This window comes from Podarcis muralis, chromosome 1, assembly GCF_964188315.1.
Source record: "Podarcis muralis chromosome 1, rPodMur119.hap1.1, whole genome shotgun sequence".
NCBI lineage: Eukaryota > Metazoa > Chordata > Lepidosauria > Squamata > Lacertidae > Podarcis > Podarcis muralis.
Window position 1 is genome coordinate 13,868,760 of NC_135655.1, and position 15,443 is coordinate 13,884,202.

The following is a 15,443-nucleotide window of genomic DNA, read 5'->3' on the forward strand; positions in this document are numbered from 1 at the left end:
TAATTTGATTACAACACTTTATATAGCTACTAAGGACAGTCCTTCCTGGATAACCGACTGTTTCCAACTTTCTTCCTCAGCCAATAAGAGGTCCGAGAGGGTACACAGGTTACAAATGGTTAGAAATGGACTGTCCTGCTATTGCCTCCAGAGCACCAACTTCTTTCAGCATATTCACTGCTAAATATATGAATAAGTCATGAATATAACCAGGCGTATCCGTGCCGTGGTTAGGACTTTATACTTATTTTGGAAGGCATGTTGCCTCAAGCTTGAATCATTCTCCATTTGATACACCATCTAAAAAAATCCCCTACTTTGGGAAATTCTTTTAAGTCAATAGTTGGTGCTACCTTGTATGTATTGTATGCGACTTGGCTCTGAATGAAGATACAATTTAGCAGCTATATAAAGTGTTGCAATCAAATTATTAGCCTGTCGAGTTGCTTTTAGGTTGTCAGACTATACATGAATGAGGCAGGAATATAGAAGAATAAATGTGACTGTCTCATCATGTCTAGTTTAGCTCCAAGAATATCTGCAGCGCTGGGCAAGATTCTCTGAAAGATTGCTTGTTGCAAACAATCGCATTCTGAAGAGCCTCAAAGCTCCTATCTTCCATGTTGCATGCAACGTGGAGTGTGATATTTCTGGTGTAAGGAGCTTGATTCCACTGGAGCTATCTCCAGCGGTTCTAAGAGGACAGTCTCTGGCTCAGGCTCAGTTTCACTGCCCAAATCTAGTTCCACTGCCTCCATACTGCTGGGCCTCCTGATCTAGCTCCAATATTCCTCCTCTGTGTCCCAGGCCTGGTTGCTCCTCAGTGTTGGGAAAATGACAAATCGACTCATCAGTATCTGGATGGTTTGCAGTAGATTGCAACCTTTCCATCTAATCACACTAGATTCAAAAGCAGGAAGATGGATATGTATGGTCAAAGAAATATTAAAAAGTGGGTCCCAAGTTGCAGGTTGTAGGTGGGCTCCTTGAGTTTGAAAAGGTCAAAGACTAACCACTGTAGAACATGTCCCAGAGTCTGCTGGAACATCCTGGGGTTCTCTGAAAGCAGAAAGTTTGAAAATCGTGCATGCGCTTGTAATAATCATTCATTTGGGAGATGACAGTGAGAGAGAAAATGAATGCTCTCCATTTTCTCTTGGCACAGCAATTTTGTATTGTTGTTGAAAAAGAATTCTTCATTTGAGTTGGCTGAGCAAAGTATGGAAGTGACACACACACACACACACACACACACACACACACACACACACACACACGTCATTCAGAGAGGTTGGCATAATGGCTCGCTTTATCCTTATTGCAAATTCTGGCGCACTTCCCAGTAATTTATTCAAGCATAAATTCAGTAGTAAAAATCCCAAGAGCTGCAAGGAAAAGGATATGCTCCAAAGTCTTAACATGGTGATCAAGGTAAGCCAAGGAAGAAAACAAATTCCCATTCAGACTTTATTGTAGTTGTTCATCTCCGTCTAAAAGAAAGTCTGCTTGGGTATGACTGTATCTGCTTACTTTTATCCCTTGTTAGCCTTGCCTCCCCCTGACCCACTGGGTGAATTGTAGCCAATGGTGGCTTTGTCTCACCCCATTTCCACTGATCCTTCCGACCCACTGCAGCCCTCTGTGCTCTATCCTATAATGTACCTAATGCTTCCCCTATGCAGAGGAGCAGCATTATAGGAGTGGGGAGCTGCTGTGAGTAGGTGGGAACAGTGAATATTAAGCATCCCATCTTAGGAACATAATAAGAGGCCTGCTGGATCAGACTGAAAGCCCTTCTACTCCAGCATCCTGTTCTCACAGTGGCCAAGCAGATGCCCAGGGGAAGCCCGTAAGCATAACCTGAGTGCAAGAGCACTCTCCCCACCCGTGATTCCCAGTTACTGGTACTCAGAGGCATGCCTGCCTCTGAATAGAGGCAGAAGACATAGCCACCAGAATTAGTAGCCACTCATAGACGTATCCTTCATGCACTTGTCTTCCAAAGCATCCAGTCTGGCAGCCATCACTTGAGCAAGCTAAAGAGCTTCTGCCTATTCCATGCTTCCGGTGATCCTGGATGTATAAGATGATTCTATTTGGCTGGTTGGCTCATCTGAACACAACCAACTGGTGGTGCAGGGTGGGAGAGAAAGAGAGCAGGTTGCTCTGGTCGGAGGTGGAGTGACGCACATGCTGTGCACCCGGGGGCTGGGCGAGTGTCTCGGGGGGGGGGGGTGCGGAGATGACACCCCCCTCAGGGATAATACTTGGGGCAGACTGCACCCATCGCACCTCCCTTCCTCCGCCAGTGGCTCCAGTGAGCATCCTGAGGCACCAGCATACGGAAGAGACAACATATTTTCATTGCCAACCAGGACGATGGGGTCAGGATGGGGACATGGAGTTTTCATCCTTCTGAATGTTTGACAGCAGGGAAGGGATGGAACAATCAGGTATTGCCATTGCTCACCTTACAGTGAGCAGGCAAGCAAAAGCATGAATCAGGTCACATACTGATCTGCTATATTAAAGGGAGACAATGAGCGAAGATCTCATCAGTCTCTTAAGCCAAGGAGACCTGCTCTGATTGCATCATTTCATCTTGCCACGTTGTGCATAATTATTTCAAGTAGAAAATTTCTGGCTCTTAAACTGGTACTAAGAATGGAAGGGGAATTCATTTTAAGTGGATTTAGAAATTGGGTTTTGTGGGTCTGACCTGTTTGAGCTTTGCTCACATTAGATGTCAAGCTGCTTGTACATTGTTCTTTAAAAAAAGTACAACTAATTATACGAAAAATTATATTAAAAAATGCCCCAAGCATAAAAGGTCAAGCCTTGGGAAAGGACAGTGGGAGAGCAGACCTTCCATGCAGAAAGTTTGTGTGGGGAGAGGCGGTCATTGAGGTATTGAGGTCCTGAGCATGTATTCATATAAGGCATATAATCACATAGTGTATCTTTAATATAATATAATATAATATAATATAATATAATATAATATAATATAATATAATATAATATAATATAATATAATTGACAAGGTATAGTGTCCAGGTCAAGGGAAGTAATAGTTCCTCTGTATTCTGCCTTGGTCATACCACTCATGGAATACTGTGTCTAGTTCTGGGTACCACAGTTTAAGAAGGATATTGACGAGCTGGAAGATGTGCAGAGGAGGGCAACCAAGATGATCAAGGGTCTGGAAACCAAGCCTTATAAGGAACAGATGAAGGAGCTGGGTATGTTTAGCCTGGGAAAGAGGAGACTGGGAGGAGATATGTTAGCCATCTTCAAATATCTTAAGGGCTGTCATATGGAAGATGGAACAAGCTTGTTTTCTCCTGCTCTGGAGGTTAGAACATGAGTCAGTGGCTTCAAGTTACAAGAAAGGAGATTCCGTCTAAACTTCAGGAATAACTTTCTGACAGTAAGAGCTGTTCAGCCGTGGAATGGTCTCCCTTGGGAGGTGGTGGACTCTCCTTCCTTGGAGGTTTTGAAGCAGAGGTTGGAAGGCCATCTGTCATGGATGCTTTAGTTGAGATTTCTGCATTGCAGGGGGGTTCCCCATCCTTGCCTTAAGGATGTTCAGTTCCCAATATCAAAAAGTAGAGATCAAGAAGTTCCTGGCTCTTGTTATGTGCCTGGTGGGAATATGAGGTGCTTCGACCCTGTCAAATACTCTTGAATTTCCTGCTATTGGCTGTCAAATGCATTATTGCCAGCTTATGGCAGTCAGAAGCAATCAGCTCTGGAAGAATTGATACCTAAATTTTTGCAGGATTCTGAAGGAGTCTGGTTACAGGAAGGTCACTAGAAATTGTTAAGGGTCAAGGAACATCTGATGGGTTTCTTAGTTTTGCCTCTTCCTCTTATTTCTTGCATAGACAGTCACTCAAAACCTTCAAAGCCAAGACTACAACTCAATGCAAACTTGCCTACTGAGTGCAGCGGGATTCACCTCTGAATAAACATCACACAACTACACTGTAAGTAAGAAAGGAATAAAAAAACTGGAAAGGTCTATGTGCATTTGCTGGAAATGTTTTAGGCAACTATCAGGTACAGTGACTATTAGAAAAGATTAATTTTTGTAGTTTTATTGTTTTATTTAACTTTTTGTAGTTTTGATTGGGACTTTAGGTCATGGGATACCTCAGTTGATGGAACATAAAACTCTTAATCTCAGGGCTGTGGGTTTGAGCCCTACACTGGGCAGAAGATTCCTGTATTGCAGGGGGTTGGATGTTCTGTTGAGAGTCCGTCAAGGCTGCAAACAGCGGGACTGTTGTTGCTTCCAGTACGCTTCCACTGTGCCAACCTGCTTCTCCCGGCTACAGCAGAGTATCTTGAGCAGCGGTGTGCCTGGGTGGAAGGAATCTCAGCCATGTAGTAAAACTCTCGTACAACAGCTTCTCTATTCTACGAAGCTTTATTGTACAGCAACTAAACAAACATTTCAGTCAGGACCTCTGGTCAGACCTCACCTGGAGTACTGTGTCCAGTTCTGGGCACCACAGTTCAAGAAGGACACTGACAAACTGGAACGTGTCCAGAGGAGGGCAACCAAAATGGTCAAAGGCCTGGAAACGATGCCTTATGAGGAACGGCTAAGGGAGCTGGGCATGTTTAGCCTGGAGAAGAGGAGGTTAAGGGGTGATATGATAGCCATGTTCAAATATATAAAAGGATGTCATATAGAGGAGGGAGAAAGGTTGTTTTCTGCTGCTCCAGAGAAGCGGACACGGAGCAATGGATCCAAACTACAAGAAAGAAGATTCCACCTAAACATTAGGAAGAACTTCCTGACAGTAAGAGCTGTTCGACAGTGGAATTTGCTGCCAAGGAGTGTGGTGGAGTCTCCATCTTTGGAAGTCTTTAAGCAGAGGCTTGACAACCATATGTCAGGAGTGCTCTGATGGTGTTTCCTGCTTGGCAGGCGGTTGGACTCGATGGCCCTTGTGGTCTATTCCAACTCTATGATTCTATGAGGAGAAAGCGAAGACATTTTGCTTCTCCTGTCACAGCCAAAACAGAAAGTAAAAACGTTCACTTAACAAAGAGTGGCACTGTGGGTTAAACCACAGAGCCTAGGACTGGCCAATCAGAAGGCTGGCAGTTCGAATCTCTGCGACAGGGTGAGCTCCCGTTGCTCGGTCCCAGCTCCTGCCAACCTAGCAGTTCAAAAGAACATCAAAGTGCAAGTAGATACCGATAGAGGTACCGCTCCGGTGGGAAGGTAAACGGCGTTTCTGTGCGCTGCTCTGGTTCGCCAGAAGTGGCTTAGTCATGCTCACCACATGACCCAGAAGCTGTACGCCGGCTCCCTCGGCCAATAAAGCGAGTTGAGCGCCGCAACTCCAGAGTCAGTCACGACTGGATCTAATGGTCAGGGGTCCCTTTACCTTTACCTAACAAAGATGCGAACACCCCCCCCAGTGATAGGATGTCATTTCCCTTGAGCTGTTAACCCTGCAAGCTCTGGGCATCCTCACATTGGACTCGTTGGTACTCATTGTCTCTTCCAACTCTACATTTCTATGTTTCTATGAATCTTAACTGTTGTGTCACTCAGCACAAATGCCAATATGTATGAAGAAATCCCTTTAATTCAGAAATAGGGAACCTATGACCTTCCAGATGTTGTTGGACTCCAAATCCCATGATCCTAGACCATTTGCTGTGCTGACTGGGGCTGACGGGACTTGGAGTCCAACAAAAAAACTGGAGTGCCACAGGTTTCTCGTCCCTGATTTCACTTGATTGCAACCCTCATCTCTCTCTCATTGGCCATGCCAGCTGAGGCTGATGGGATTTGGAGTCCAGCAACATCTGGAGGACCACAGCTGCCCCACCCCTGCATTAGCTGATTAGGAACTGGCATGTCCTAATCTTCACGTACATCAAATTTGAAAGAGAAAGAACATGTTGGTGTTTCTGAGTAGGAAGTGCCACAGAAATTATTGCTGAGCTGGAGTGGAAGGAAAAGGCACTGGGGAGGCTTAGCATAAGTGATTCTCCTTGGGACAATATTTTTGATTGATAACTTTTGGGTGGTATTATTTATTGCGCTCTTTAAAATTCCCCATTAACATTAATTAGGGCAACAGACCTGCTGACTGATACATACATATGGTAATAATCGAAGGAAGATCACTGCTTGGGGAGCTGTCAAGTGGTGTTAGTGCACTCCTGTGTGAGGGCATGGCAAGATACCGCACTAGTGCGATGTCAGGCAAATGAGCCCTTTCTCCTGGGCAGACAGGAGAAAAATTGGGACAGCAGCTTCTTCAAATAAGACCTATATATGTTATTGAGAGCAATGTGCATTTCCTGTGAAGTTTCAGAATTTCAGTGCACAGTGGGGTAGAAGTGTGTGTGTGTGTGTGTGTGTGTGTGTAATTCTCAGTTTAAGATATTTCTATTCGAAAAATATTAGAGACTGCTACTACCAGCCAACATGGCCAATGGTCAGAGATAATGGGAGATGTGTTCCAAAACATCTGGAGAGAACTAGGTGAAGGTTGGGAAGGAGGCTCAGGAAGAGAAAGTATCAATCACAAAACTTGGAAAAACTGTGACTTTCCCAGATAATAAAAGGGAGGAGACCCCACATGTACAAGGTCCCCAAACTGGTACAGGCCCTGCTGGATTAGACAAAAATCCCAACTTGACCAATATCCTGTTTTCCACAATGACCACCAAGATACTTCTGGGTGTGAAGGCAATAGCAGTCCCTCACTGTTGCTCCCCAACAACTGGTATTCAGTAACAATGTGGTGGTTCCAGTTTAGCCATCACAGCTAATACTCATTGGCAGACTTATCAGTCATGCATTTGTCTAATCTCTTTTGGAAGCCTTCCAAGCCAGTAGCTATTACCAGAACGTGTGGGAGTGAATTCTACATGTTAATGATACCTTACCTGGAAAAGGTGCTTTCCCTTGTGCTGATTCTGTTGCAAACCACTTTCATTTCTTGAATATACCCTTATAGCTGGGCTGGATCTGCAGCAATCGGCAAGGGCTCGTTCTTGCAAATGAAAGAGACAAAGAAACGTAAGGAGGTGCCTCATCAGACCATTAGTCCCCCTAGGTCAGTATTGTCTACACTGACTGGCAGAAGCTCTCCAGGATTTCAGAAAAGGGACAGTCCAAGTCCTACAAGGAGATGCTGAGGACTGGACGTGCGACCTTCTGCATGCTATGGGTCTTCCCCTTAAGAGGCTGTTAAAAGCCGCAAAAGCAGGACAACCCAGGCCACACACACCAGTTTATAATCCTAATCCAGTAAGCCACATATACAACTAGAACAAGATGAGTTCATTTAGGATACTGTTGGGGACGGGTCAAAACAATGTATACCCACACCCAAAGCTAGACCAGAAAGGAAATATTCCAGTGCTGGGTTCCTGAAGGCAGTGTCTTATGCTGCAATCCCAATCCCACTTATCTGTGAGTAGACCCCATTGAATTCAGAGTTGACATGGTTAGGATGGTGCTCCTGGTTACTACAATAGGTAGTCCATCTTCCTATAGAAACTAGACTCAGTGCTGCATAACCTAGTGCAGGACGGTCCAACTTTTCATACCAAGGGGGCCGTAAGAACCCATGGACGCTACATTGCAGTGTCACATGGGGTAGGGAGCAAGGCCAAAATTTGATGCCTACCGCAGTCCTCGCACTGCCTTCCCAAAGCCAGATAAGCAAGGCACCGGGCTTTGGGAAGTGGGCATGGGGCTCTGTGTCCTAGAGTCTTCCCACCTCCTTCCCAAAAGCACTAACTTAGGGTTGCCATATTTCAAGAAGTGAAGATCTGGACATAAAAGCTGTTGAGCTTTTATGGGGGAAATAGACCTCAAAGTCAGACGTATGGCAACCCTACACTAACTAGGCTTTGGGAATGAGGTGGGAGGACTCCAGAACCTTTTCAGAGCCCTTATGCCTGCTTCCCAAAGACCAGCATCTTGCTTACCTAGCTTTTAGAAGACGGCACAAGGGCTGTGGGTGGAAGGGGTGTCAAATGTTGGTGAGGGCTGCCCAGAAAGGTCTCTCGGGCTGCATGTTGGACCGTCCTGCCCTAGTGAATACCACATAAAAGTCAGAATTAATTGTCCATCTAGCTCAGTATTTTCTGTACAGACAGGGAGGCTCTACCACCACCCTACCTGGAGATGTCCCGAAGATTGAACCTAGGACTGTGTATAAAGCAGATGTTGTTGGACTGCAGCACCCATAAGTACCGGCCAGAATTAAGGGACAAGGAGAGTTGCCAACAATATCTGCAGGTCACTATGTTACCCAGGTTAAGCAGAAGGCCAGACTCTCTAACATTAAAAATAAAAGGTAAAGGACCACTAGACGGTTAAGTCCAGTCAAAGGCTACTATGGGGTTGTGGTGCTCATCTCGCTTTCAGGCCGAGGGTAGCCAGCGTTTGTCCATACACAGCTTTCCAGGTCATGTGGCCAGCAGGACTAAACTGCTTCTGCAATGGAACACTGTGACGGAAATCAGAGCACATGGAAATGCCGTTTACCTTCCCACTGCAGTGATACCTATTTATCTACTTGCACTGGCGTGCTTTCAAACTGCTAGGCTGGCAGGAGCTGGGACAGAGCAACGGGAGAATTTGAACCACTGACCTTCTGATCAGCAAGCCCAAGAGGCTCAGTGGTTTAGATCACAGCGCCACCCGCGTCTCTAGCATTTATACCAGGCTTGGCCAACCCAGGGGCTCCCTACTTCCAGCCACTTACAGGGACTATTGTTTTACTTTCCTACAAAAAACCACCATGTAGCTCAGTCAGTAGAGAATGAGACTTTTAATCTCAGGATCATGGGCTTGATGGGCAAAAGATGGTCCCTTTTCAACTCTCCAATTTTGATTCTTTACTGTTTCCCCAAAGAGATCTCCGGAGCCCAAAGATGGAAAGCCCACTGTAACCTGCAGGTCTCAGATTCAGCTCTTGAGGTTCCCCTGGTTGAAGCCCTATAGGGAGTCTTAAAAGGTAAAGGTACCCCTGCCCGTACGGGCCAGTCTTGCCAGACTCTAGGGTTGTGCGCTCATCTCACTCTATAGGCCGGGAGCCAGTGCTGTCCGCAGACACTTCCGGGTCACGTGGCCAGCGTGACAAGCTGCATCTGGCGAGCCAGCGCAGCACACGGAAATGCCATTTACCTTCCCGCTAGTAAGCGGTCCCTATTTATCTACTTGCACCCGGGGGTGCTTTCGAACTGCTAGGTTGGCAGGCGCTGGGACCGAGCAACGGGAGCGCACCCCGCCGCGGGGATTCGAACCGCCAACCTTTTGATCGGCAAGTCCTAGGCGCTGAGGCTTTAACCCACAGCGCCACCCGCGTCCCTAGGGAGTCTTAGGCAGGTTCAAACCATATCTGGGTACTTGAGTGCCCACAGATCTGCAGAGAGGAAGGGTCAGACCCACCAATGCTTAAGGAGAGCTACTTTCCTTTCCCATTATTTCAGCAACGGACGAAAGGGAAGAGGCAATGTATGTATGCCCATATGGCACAGGCCTGCTAATGCATTAAATCACAGGATGATATTGCTTCGCCGAGGATGTTGCATCAATAAGGCTGCATGAGAAAACACTGATCATGTGCAAACAGAAGCCTGCATACATTGGTGGACGTGGTTTTTCAGTGTGTTGATCCTTAACCCCTTAATCCTCACACAATCGCATGTCTGCTCACACTGCTCAAACGTTTTCAGAAATATTTTGTCACCCAAAAGTATCTCATGCCTGCTTTACTAGAATTTTGCTTCTCTTCTGTTCCAGAGGATTTCTCCTTCCCAGGTGATTTCCCCTTTTCCAAACAAATAATCTGACAAATGTTTTCATTGCAGAAATGCTTCTCATCGCTATTAATGCTTATGAAAATGAAGGCGCATTAGAGCCCAATCATTCCTCGCTCAAACTAGTCAATAAATTATTTAGTTTGCAAAATGTCATTATGTGTGGGGTTTACTTAATTGAATAGAATAATTTATGGTAAAACCTTGAAAAGAGATCGATGCAGATGGCATGTGAAAATGATTGAGTTTCAGTGCAGGCAATTTGATTTTTTTATCCCTCATTATAATAATGTTAAAGGGGAAGCATCAACTTTGGGTTTGGGGGGGGGGGAATTAAAAAATCAATATTTGATGTGCGCCTGGGCCATGAATTTTAACTAGAGGTTTAGGAATGAGGTAGAAATTGGTGTTAATAATTAATGGATTCCCTAGCCTGAACAAATAAGTGTTTTGTTGTTTTGTTTTTGGAGGGCGGGGGGGAAAGCTTCTATTATCCAGATATATTTAAACCGTGTCAGAGGGAAAGGTGATTTAGGGGCAATTGCTGGGGGGGTTAGACCCATTCAGAAATTAGTGCCACTTGATCCATGGAAAACATCCACACGTCAACTTCTTCATATTGTCCCTAGGAAACTGAAAACAACTATTAATAAAACGCGCCCTTAATTTTGTAGTGAAATGTGTGAGCCCGTCATTGTTGCAAGCCTGCCTTGTGGAATGAGAGAAAGGTTTTCTGATTTGCACGCAAGATGGAGCCCTGCCAGGAGAAAAGGAGTTGAAAGCTTGGGGAAGGGGGGGGAGGGAGGGAGATCAGAATTAGAATATTATTAATTTAAGAGGAAGAAAATTGAAAGATAAATCTGCCTATGGACTTCCACCAGCCATCTCGGTTATTTGGCAGGAACGTAAGATGAATTAACTGTGGTAAAATGCTATCAAAGGGAGCAGATTTGTTGCATGATAAATAAGTGCACGAGATAACACACATGCACAAGATTGCTTAATGCACCTTGTCATGCTCTCAGCTGGTGTGGAACAGGGTGTGTGAATAGCTGCCTCCTCCCTGACATCCCACCCCAGTCACTTAGATCTGCTGATGAAGATTTGTTGATGGTGCCACTGTGGCTCAAGGACTGTGGCGCCAGATCCCTGAAAAACTCTTCCTGGTAGTGAAGCCAGTCCCAACATTGCTGCTTTCAGCATTTGTTAAAAAAAAAACACCTCTTTCTTTCCAAATGAGCCTATTTTATTTCTGCAATTTTAAATTTTGGTTTGTTTTTTTAAATGTTTTGATGATGTTGGGTTGTTACCTGTATGCTATTTTATTTCTGTAGACATTCTGCATTGTAACTCACTCAACTTGGGGCTGCCCTTGAAACTGACCCAGAAACTCCAGCGTGTGCAGAATGCCACAGTGAGACTCCTTATGGGGTCCTTGTTGCAGGATCACATTTACTCAGTGCTATACCAGCTGAACTGGCTCCCAGTGGAGTACAGGATCAGGTTTAAGGTGCTGGTCTTAACCTTTAAAGCCCTATATGGCCTAGAACCCTCATACCTATGGGATCGCCTCTCCTGGTATGCCCCACGGAGGACCTTAAGGTCTGCAAATAATAACACCCTGAAGATCCCAGGCACCAGGGAGATTAGACTGGCCTCAACCAGAGTCAGGGCCTTTTCAGTTGTGGCCCTGGCCTGGTAGAACGCTCTCTCACAAGAGACCAGGGCCCTGTGGGATTTGACATCTTTCCACAGGGCCTGCAAGATGGAGCTGTTCCGCCAGGCCTTTGGTCGGGGTTCAGTCTGATTCTTTTCTTTCTGTATAAGAACAAGCATTAAAGAGGCCTCCTAGCCTACTCACAGGTCCTTTATAAGACCAGTGGTAACAGTTGGCCCTGGAGAATATTAACCACTCCCAATTTTACCCGTGGACTGCCATCTGTCCATATTTTAATTTGCTCTGAACTAATTTTAAGATGTGTTTTAATTAATTGATTGGCTGTTTTTATGTTTTTTGTGTACTATGTTAGTTTTATAATGTTAGCCGCCCTGAGCCCAGCTCCATCCGGGGAGGGCCGGGTACAAATAAAAATTTATTATTATTACTATTATTATTATTATTATTATTATTATTATTATTATTATTATTTAGATGCAGTGAGGTTTATCACATTGCTTGGTGTCTTTAGGGTATATGCACTGTGTCATTTAACCCAGTGTCCACACCTAACACTCATGGAAGGAATTTCCAGCACAGCATTGTGTGAAAGAAGAAAAAGCACTATAATGCCAAGGACCCTTAACAAAATGTATTTCCCAGTACAGTCAAACCTTGGTTCCCGAACGGCTTAGTTGCCGAACAAATCGGCTCCCAAATGCCACAAACCCAGAAGTAAGTGTTCCGGTTTGTGAACATTTTTCGGAAGCCGGATGTCCAACACGGCTTCCGCTTGGGTGCAGGAAGTTCCTGCAGCCAATCGGACGCCGCACCTTGGTTTTTGAACCGTTTTGGAAGTCGAACGGACTGGAATGGATTAAGTTTGAGAACCAAGGTACCACTGTATTCTTTAGCACATGTCATGTGCTTTCAATGTACTGCAGAGATGTGACCCAGCCCGAAAGGTTTGTCTGTTTTTAATTGATCACTGTTGCCGTCTGAGCATTGGGGTAACAGCAACACAGGAAGAATCCTGGGTCATACTGCTTGATGCACGACAGAAAATTCTCATTTTTCATTTTGCCTGCTGTTTGGCAGCTTGGAAACTCCAGTGCTTGCCCATACATTCTAAAATAATCACCTAAGCGGATGGATGTACTTTGAGAAGCTTAGAAAGGAGAGGTTGAGATTTCTACTGACCGGAACAAATAACATGCCTTGCAGTGTTTCCAAATACATAAATATGTGATTTCTGGGGTCAGGCACTAGCAACATTCATTACACCCCATTGTATGGATCCTGGTAAGAACATGTCACAAAGGAAGCAGACATCCTTCTACAGACTTCAAGGAAAGTAACAATTTACTTAACCTAAGAATTCAGCAGGTCACTGATTTTTTTCCATTACATCTTCGGTTGGAGGTGGAGGGCAAGCACTGACTGGAGCTTTTCGGCGCGTCTTATATTAACAGCAGCAGTTTGTGCAGTGTATCGGGGCCATAAAGGAAGCCAGATGATGATAATAAAGAGAAGAAGTATGTTGAGGAAGCAAGTGGTGTTCTCATCTGCCTCTCGGCTTGAGCTGCAGCCCCTCCAAGTGCTTTAGAACTGGGATATTTGTGACCACGTTGGTAAAAGTTCCTGCTGTTTTTTGAAAATCCTGCAGGAAGGAGATCATGCTGTGTGGGGTAGCCAGACACTCAAAAGGCTGAGGTGATCTGCATAGCGCATGCAACCATTTTGGTCTCCAGAACTAGCGCAGTTACAGAGGCAACATCATATTCATTGCACTCTTGTAAGAAACTGAACTTTCAGTGTTGAAGGACTTCCGATCTAGTACTCCCTCCCTAGAGAAGCTGGACTGGAACCCTCCTTGCTTGCTTTCCACCGGCAGGTGAAGACTTTCTTGTTCCAACAGGCTTTGGGGAACAGACTGCTTTTAATTAAAGGGCTGGTGCCATGCTGTTTTCATTGAAACTATGGGTATGTTTCAAACGGAATTTATAGGTGTCTTGTTATTGTTGTTTAGTCATTTAGTCGTGTCCGACTCTTCGTGACCCCATGGACGAGAGCAAGCCAGGCACTCCTGTCTTCCACTGCCTCCCACAGCTTGGTCAAACTCATGCTGGTAGCTTTGAGAACACTGTCCAACCTCTTCTCATGAGGTGGACAAAGTATTGGAGCCTCAGCTTCAGGATCTGTCCTTCTAGTGAGCACTCAGGGCTGATTTCCTTCAGAATGGATAGGTTTGATCTTCTTGCAGTCCATGGGACTCTCAAGAGTCTCCTCAAGCACCATAATTCAAAAGCATCAATTCTTCGGCGATCAGCCTTCTTTATGGTCCAGCTCTCACTTCCATACATCACTACTGGGAAAACCATAGCTTTAACTATACGGACCTTTGTTGGCAATTTATAAGTGTACATCATTTTAATTCTATCAAATGTTTAATTGTATTTTAATGACTGATCTTTTAAAAAGCTTTTTAGCAGTTCTTGTTTTTAGATCCAGCTTTTAAATGAGAACTGGATCCTGTCTCTTCCACATCTCTAGCTCAGAAGCACCTGTTGTTCTCAGACCCTCCAAATGCCTCTATTTTCCAGGGACAGTCCCGGATTTACAGAAGCCGTCCCAGTTTCTGATCCCGCTTCTCCTTAGGACATCCCTATTTTCATCGGAGAAATGTTGGAGTGTAGGGAGTTATGGGACCCCTGAGCCAAGGAAAACAACTTTTAGAAGGCAGTCCTGCATAGGGAAGTTTGCTAATGTTTGATGTGTTATCATGTTTTTATATATTTTGGAATATGCCCAGGGTGGCTGGGTCAACCCAGTCAGATGGGCAGGGTAGTAATAATAATAATAATAATAATAATAATAATAATAATAATAGCAATTAAAAATCTCTATTTTCATGGGAGACATGTTGGAGGGTATGTGTTCTGTGCTCACCAATGTGAACCACTATTTGGCACCCTGGGTCCACTTGATCCCTTTGCGGGTTCCAACTGGAAAATAAATAAATACCACAAGTCGAAAATCTGTCCAAATCTGGTCTAAACAATCTACAATGCTACAAGGAAGATCAACCCTTCTAGGCTTACGAAAGTCCCATTTCAAGCTTAGAAAACACCTCCTCACCCCTGTTTTCTTTGTTTTAAATTAGAAAGTGAGATGTAAATACTCCTGAGATTCTCCGCTCCACAAGCTGTCAGAATGCCTCAGGATGTACCTCACACAGCTTCCTGAAACATCATTCTCTCAGCAGTGGTGAATCTCTGAACCTCTATTTATTTATTTTCTCATCCCTTTTATGTTTGCCCACCAAAACTCAGAGTACTGCATTGTTTTGATTCAGCCAGAGGGTATCTTCTATATGAACTCCTTTCTGACATGCTTTATGGATCAGCATAATTTACGCTGAGTCTTTAATCATGCATTTCTTGAAAAAGTATTATTATTATATTATCATCATCATCATCATCATCATACCTTCTAAACCACTGTCTCACAGTGATTTACACATAAAATAAATTGCATATAAAATAATTAAAAATACAAAAAACAACAGACACATTTAAAACAAAACAGAAACTAGAATGATAAGCATATTCACCATACCCACCCCCAAAAATGTTGTCGAGACAACCTTGTGGTCTTAGCAACACGATAATGTTGGGATATTGTGGACACAACCTCCTCAGCCAGTTTGGGCATGGGTAAGGGATTATGGTGTTGCTGTGCAAAACTTCTAGAAGGTACCATGTTGACTACCCTGATGTAGGAGGAGAATCACATGACTGCGTTCTCTAATATGTGACAAGTTCAACAAATGGAATACAAGATGCTGTGGGATGAATTAACTGAATCCCCTCCAGCCACAGGCTCAATCAGAACCGAGACAAAATTTCTCCGAAGACATTTTTCTGAGAACATTTCTGAGGTGTCTCTTTTTCACATGCCCCTAGAATAACAA